Source organism: Fistularia commersonii, chromosome 17 (genome assembly GCF_037954325.1).
Source record: "Fistularia commersonii isolate RoL2024-O1a breed Wild chromosome 17, RoL_Fcom_v1.0, whole genome shotgun sequence".
Classification (NCBI taxonomy): domain Eukaryota; kingdom Metazoa; phylum Chordata; class Actinopteri; order Syngnathiformes; family Fistulariidae; genus Fistularia; species Fistularia commersonii.
This window is the reverse complement of record NC_141300.1, coordinates 2,951,957-2,959,505: the sequence shown is the minus strand read 5'-3', so window position 1 is coordinate 2,959,505 and position 7,549 is coordinate 2,951,957. Positions and strand designations below refer to the sequence as shown.

The 7,549-nt window shown below is 39.4% G+C and overlaps 1 protein-coding gene across 1 annotated transcript in view; it reads left to right on the top strand.

Moving 5' to 3' along the window:
- The first annotated feature begins 2,166 nt into the window (after positions 1-2,166).
- Positions 2,167-7,549, top strand: part of elmo3 (engulfment and cell motility 3) — a 28,209-nt gene continuing 22,826 nt past the window's right edge. Inside the window, exon 1 of the mRNA XM_086163591.1 lies at positions 2,167-2,359. The gene's annotated coding sequence lies outside the window, so the exon portion shown is untranslated. The remainder of the gene's footprint in view (positions 2,360-7,549) is intronic.

Genomic DNA, 7,549 nt, shown 5'->3' with positions numbered 1-7,549 from the left:
CTGCTCGAGTCCGCCCCAGCACATCGTGACAGCGGTAGAGTTTCTGACTAGATATTCAACAGGATCTTAGAGAGTGAGAAGATGCCTGAAGAATGTTTGACAAAGTGTGATGGTGCCCATTTTTAAGAATAAGGGGGGTGTACAGAATTGCAGCAACTATAGAGGGATAAAGTTGGTGAGCCATACAATGAAGTTATGGGAAAGAGTAGTGGAAATGAGACTGAGAGCAGAAGTCAGCATTTGTGAAAAGCAGTATGGCTTCATGCCTAGAAAGGGTACTACAGATGCACTGTTTGCTCTGAGAATGATAATAGTACAGAGAAGGCCAGAGGGAGCTGTATTGTGTTTTTGTAGACCTAGAAAAAACACATGACAGGGTGCCTAGAGAGGAGCTCTGGCATTGTATGAGGAAATCTAGAGTGGCAGATAGTATGTTAGACTGGTGCAGGACATGCATGCTAGCTGTGAGACAGTGGTGCGGTGTGCTGGGGGTAACAGAGAAGTTCAAAGTGGAGGTGGGACTCCATCAGGGACCAGCTGAGCCCCTTCTTCTTTGCAGTGGTGATGGATAGGCTGACAGATGAGGTTAGACAGGAATCCCCATGGACCATGATGTTTGCAGATGGCATTGTGATCTGTAGTGAGAGCAGAGAACAGGCTGAGGAAAATGTGGAGATGAAGGTATGTGCTTGAAAGGAGAGGAATGAAAGTTAGTCGCATCAAGACAAGAGTACATGTGTGTGAATGAGAGGAACCCGGGTGGAACGGTGAGGCTACAGGGAGTGGAGATCAAGAAGTTGGAGGACTTCAGGTACTTTGGGTCAACAGTCCAGAGCAACGGAGAGTGTGGAAAAGAGGTGAAGAGACGGGTTCAAGCTGGTTTGAATGGGTGGAGAAAAATGTCAGGGGTTCTATGTGATAGAAGACTATCAGCCAGAATGAAAGGAAAGGTGTACAAGACAGTGGTGAGACCAGCGATGATGTATGGACTAGAAACTGTTACAATCACAAAAAGACAGCAGGCAGAACTAGAGGTTGCAGAGAGGAAGATACTAAGGTTCTCTTTGGGAGTCACCAGGATGGATAGGATCAGGAATGAGTCAGAGGACTGGCTCATGTTCGATGTTTTGGAGAGAAGGTCAGAGAAGCCAGGCTGAGATGGTTCGGTCATGCACAGAGGAGGGATAGTGAATATATTAGTAGATGGATGCTGGAATTGGAGCTTCCAGGCAGGAGGTCCAGAGGAAGACCAATGAGAGGATTCATGAATGCACTGAGAGAGGATACAGGAACCAGGGTTAGACGGAGAAGTGTGATTCGCTGTGGCGACTCTTAAAGGGAAAAGCCAAAAGGAGAAGAAGATTCATAGTTCTTATAGTCAAAAAAGTTTATAGTTTTTGTTCACTTTTTAGTTGGGGAAAAAAATCTGATTTATAATAACTGGTTTTCAATTTTCACAGACATTCAATTCAAAAAGTAATTTTATTTATGCCATTGAAAGGATGTCTCGCAACGGTTTTGTCACAGGAAGTACCCAGAATAAATTAAATGATTAAAATGTTTTATAAACAACCGCCCCCCCCTACACACACACACACACACACACACACACACATACACATACATACACACATACACACACACAAATACCCGCAACGTTCAGAACATATCGGTGACGCAGTTTTTTTTTTTATGGTTGATGTTAACGTCCCAGCTGAACTCGATTGTACAATTTTGTACGTTCAATAAACGTTCTTCTTTAAACTAAAATGTTTAATCAGGTTGTTATTTTATATATATATTATTATATCAAGTAATAGAACGTAATTAATGCAATAGTGGAGGTTCGGTTTGTTCGGCCTTTCTCACAACCATTTCAGAAAAGTTTCTAAATAGAGGCCGGCGTTAACCTACATAAATCAACCATTCACTTAACACTTGGGGGAATTCTGTGTTAAATATCGTAACAGTAACAGTTTTTCCACTTGCATTTCTCCTTTGTTTCAAAATAATAGCCGAAAATACACGCCTTCAAAACAAGTGTGAGTAAGAACTAGATCGTTTGTTTTATTTTTAAAGTCACAATTTCCGGAATATGCCGTTTAACTCTTGATAACTTGATGCCCGCCCCCGTCAGAAGTACAGCTACTTCCACCCACCCGGAACACTACGGGAAACCAGCCATTACCGAAAACTTTTGGCTGTTTATGTTCCTTTTTTTAAAAAACACGTGTGAATTTCAGTGAAATCAACCACTGAATTAAAACCCGAGCTCTCGCCGTGGGGAAGTCGGATAGTTGAAAATATCCCCCACTCCGTGTGCAACGGTTCTTGCCTTCAACTTGTCTTTTCAAGTCAGGTAGGTACGACGAGTAAATCACTAACCATTTTTCTCTCTCGCAGCTGCTATTTACAAAATACTAAGTTTAAATAGCTGAAAAGCTTTTTTTTTTGCATATGCCTAGCGTCTAGTTAGGGTTAAGACTTGTGTTTTATTTATATACTTTTGACAGCCTTTAGCTTCTTTACCAGCTAAACACTGGTGTTATTAGTGAATTATGTAATGCTTGAGCCTTCCGGCAACAGAATTTCCTTTTGGGATTAATAAAGTTCTGTTTTATTCTCATACATTTTGGGCAAAATGAACCGTGTCAGTTCAAACTATACACAGTAATAAATAGTTATAGCGTTTTCATCTTACAATTTCAGCATATTGAAGAGTCCACTAAGTTCGTAAATCAAATGTCAACCTTGCCATTTTAGTCTTATTCTTTGTATGGGGTTTATGAGACACAAGAATGTGTTAGTGGCTTTCGAGCAGGTTTCAATATTTTTCAAATATAATATTTAATAACTTTCTCTGCACTCACTGATTCGCGCATTTTAATACACACACACATATATCATAGAAAAATCTCAAGCAAGGTATTCATAACAAAATTTCTATTTGACTAATTCACTAATATGTTATATTTACAGTCATTTTTTTTTAATAATCCAAAAACGGACTAAATTTCCAAACACCTTTAAACACCTGTTTAAAGATCAATTGGTGATCACCTGTACACTGTCCCTCTGTAAATTGTTTTTTTTTTTTTTTTTTTTTTGAAAATTGCTTATTTATCACATGTCATTACTGCAGTGTTCCATGTCCTTGAGTGTTCCCCAAAGGTGCTTTAAATAAAATGTATTACAATTTTATTGAGATTCAGTGAAGAAAAGGAACAAAATACATAGACCATCTATTTTTGATGCTTGAAAATGATGACGTTGGAGTTTCAACTACTTTCAGGATGATATATTGTCAAAAATGAAAGGGAGTATTTGATGCACCAATGTCCAAAGTATTGTTGCTGAAACAGGTACTAAGTGCATTTGGTATTTCTTCACATATCTCTGGGAATGTTGTTATTTTCACCAATAATTACAATAATGAAGGAATTGTCTTAGACATACAAGGTTCCTACCTAGTGGCAAATACTCTCTGACCTAAAGATTATGCATTACACACAGATAAAGTAGTATCAGTGGAATAAATGGTCATTGAAAAGCCAAACTAAAAAAACTTACTTTGGCAATTGTTGCTTATTTCTGAGAATTTGCCAAAGTGCAATGAATATAGGCATCTTCAAAATGTGAGTGATGGATCAAGAACACACACGCTCAGCTTGACCTTGTCTGCCAACGCATTAAAATGCATATTATTTTTGAATCAGACGTCATACAACCCCAGCAATTCTGACTTCTATTTGGATCCTGCAATGAAGGCTACCATTCTTTGGACCACCAGGTATCTCTTCAGGAGTCCTGGTGCCTGTTTTTTCATGGTTGAAGGAAAAAAAACAAAGGGATACAATTACCCTATATTCAACATACATCTCCTGTAAAGGTTTACAGGTAAATACAAAACAATCAAATGGAAATATATCATAAAAATACTCAAAGTAGTATAAAAATACTAAAAATACTACCATGTTAAGAAATAAAATAGCCTTAACTATCAAACGTCAGAAAAAAAATACATGCAATACAATACAATAAATCCTGTGCTCAAGACTTCTGATCTTTCCTTCTGTGTGTTGGCAAAATTATCATGTATCTGTACTTTGAGTTCGTGTGTGGTCTTCACTCAGACACATGGGGAACAGCAACTGGTCTGAAATGCTACTTTTCCTTGTATGTTTCAGTCACTCACTCAAACATGGGTCCGTAATACAACTCTTGCCAAACATACCTGCATGTTCCACAATACATGCATGAGCTAATGAATTGACATCAGTGAAACAAAACTAACTTTAACCTGAAGTTAGTAGCCAATTTTTACCAAGAGCATGTGGAAAACTTACTGTAAACTTACTGTGAAATTTATGACAAGCTGACTTTCAAGTAACTTTATATGCATATGATATGCTAACGGGACTTGTAACCCACATTCAAAAAAATATCAATGGGATGAGCCTCCAGGTGCCACTTGATGGTATTCTTTCTACCTACTCTGTGGCCACTTCTTCCTTTACAGTGCATTCAAACCCAGAATATCAACTGTCACTTGATGAATCTTAATGCCACGTTCTTTGAAAAAAGAATAGATTGGTCTTTATTTTCACTGAATATTTAATTGGTAGAATATTCTTGGAAAAATGCTTGGACATTTTTACCATGTGGATTCAAATCAGCTCTTTAATACAAAGAGTTTGAAATAGTATGAGATGTTAAATAAGTCAGAAAAAAAGGTTTCAGCAGCTACTTTTGCCATCTAGTTAAAAAACGGACAATCAAACGCTGGCTTTTGCTTATCTTGTTGTACTCAAGGGAGAATGTTCGGCAGCGTCAGTAGTAAAAAGGTGTTACAGTAGGCTTCCAGCATGTATAGACCTGTCATGTTGAATGTAGACCCACAGAACTTTGTCTTCAGCTGTGGAAATTCCAGGCTACAGGATTTTGAAATTATAGCCCATTTCATGGTTTAAGTCTGCTTTGACTAGTGTTACATTGTAAGTCATCCTTATCAACAGACACAACTTAACTTGTATTACATATTGGAGTAATGTTTTTAGCTGTTTCAATTTCACGGCCTGTGTGTATAGGTGTGTATAGAGAGAAAGAACATCTGTTCAGCAAACCAAAAAGTACATATTGAAATTTAACAAAGCTCTTAATTTAGACCAAATAACAGTAATCCAGTAATCCAATGGATTATGTTCCTATTTGTACGGTACTGAGTAGCTATTGAAATATGATTTCTCAGCAAGTCCCTGTCTCTCTTAACAAGTAAGAAGACCACACAGTAGCATAATTGGCTGATTTGATTGTGTTAGTTAGTTGTATTGTCAAGCAGACACGTTTGTGTTACACAGTATGAAACATATATAAAGTTTAAATTATTACAGTGGACAGTGCATGTATACATGAATTATGACAGACTAAAGACCATCCATAGCTACAGCTGTTTCTAGCATTCTTATAGTCTCTCAACTGAACTGACACATGGGCTTAGCTGTACTGGCCAAGTATGTTCACACATACAAGGAATTTGGCTGATTTCGTACGATTTGTCCTGACATGAAAGTAAACAACTGGACAACAGGACATTATAGAGAATACAAAGAGCAATGTAGTAAAAGTGAGTGTACTGGTCAGTATGAACATGAAAAGAGATGAATAAAATCTGAATAAGCATGTCTGTATGGTAAACGGTCTCCACTTTTATCCTATTTTGGTTTGAAAGCAATATACACTGGATTACATTCATCCATCCACAAAAATTTACACACGGATGTCAGCAGAGCCACTATGCATGGCGCTAACCAAACCACCGACAGGAGGAGTCAGGAATTGTAACCACTAACCTTCGGATTGGAGGGACGCCCGCAGTAGCAGTGTGGTGACATGAGATGATGAACAGTGTGCATTTTGATTAAGATGTATCTGTATTAAGGTAGTGATGATCAGGCACAGATATTATTGTTAATGTATGACACAATTTGTGAGGTGGTGTGGCTATTTATTTATGTGTTTACTAGAGTGCTTCTCGTGAATAGGCTGTTCTGGGGAGTGTGGTAGTGCTGGCATACAGTGATCTGTACCTCCTACCTCAGGGATAAATGGTTGTGTGCATGTTTTTTTAGGGGTCTGCAGTGTCGTTTATAGCCTGTATTTCCTGACTGTGGGAGAGTACAGGACCTGAGTAGAGGGCAGTTTGCAACCTAAGAGTCTCCCTGCAGTCCTGATTGTTGTTTCCAATCTGTTTCTGTCCTGTTGAGAGACAGAGGTGCAGAGACTGGATGACAGCAGTATAGAACTGGATCAGCAGCTCCTGAGTAAGTTAGAACTTCCGTAGCTTGTGCTGAAAGTGTATCCTCTGTCGGGCCTTTTTGATCACACCATCTATGTTGACAAACGACTTTCAGTTCCTGGAACATGATGGATCCTAGAAACTTGAAGATTTCTGCATTAGCCACAGTGCTGCTTAGTATGGTGATGGGCTGGAATGTATGGGGGCTCCTCCTGAGGGCCACTGTCAGCTCTACTGTATTAAGTGGGTTCAATTTCAGGTTGTTCTGACTGAATGAGGATAGAATATAAATAGGGATGATACAATTTAACGTAGTTTCATTACAAAGAATGCAGCTGATGTCCTTTACAGAGAGTTTATAACTATTGCTAATTTTTCTACTCTTGTCCTGAGTTGGGGATCCAACAATATAAAATAACATGAGAAGAGTTAAATGATAAGTTAAAAGTTAAATAACTCTGTTAATAGAGCAAAATGAATTCCCTTGGCAGATGATACAGACAAAGGCTCACCGCTAGCAGCTCAATGTCCAGGCTACTGAAGTGTTACTTTACCGTGATGTGTTCGCATTACACCATTTGTTGTCAGCAAACAATGCAACCCCTCCTCCTTTCTTTTTTCAGCTCTTTCCACAATCTCTGTCAGCTCGAACAGTCTGAAATCCAGTAATGGTAGCGTTTTGAGTCTGGAACCCCTTCATGCAACCATGACTCTGGAAAGCAATTATGCTCCACTCACACTATTCTGCTGTCCATCCATCCATCCATCCATCCATCCATCCATCCATCCATCCATCCATCCATCCATCCATCCATCCATCCATCCATCCATCCATCCATCCATCCATCCATCCATCCATCCATCCATCCATCCATCCATCCATCCATCCATCCATCCATCTTCTGCCGCTTATCCTGCACTCACTGTCATAGGGTATGCTGGAGCCTATCCCAACTGTCATCGGGCGAGAGGCTGGGTACACCCTGGGCCACATAGAAAGGCAGACAACCATTCACTTACTCACTCTTTTGGGGCAATTTTCCCAATATTTTCCCAATTAACCTGCTACATGTTTCTGGACTGTGGGAGAAAACCGTAGAACCCAGAGGAAACCCAAGCAGACACAGGGAGAACATGCAAAAACTCTACGCAGAAAGGTCACCTTGTCGGAATCGAACCAGGGTCCTTGGTGCTGTGAGGCAGAAGTGCTTCTTTAAGTAACATTAATCGACACTCAAGGACCACATACAGTTA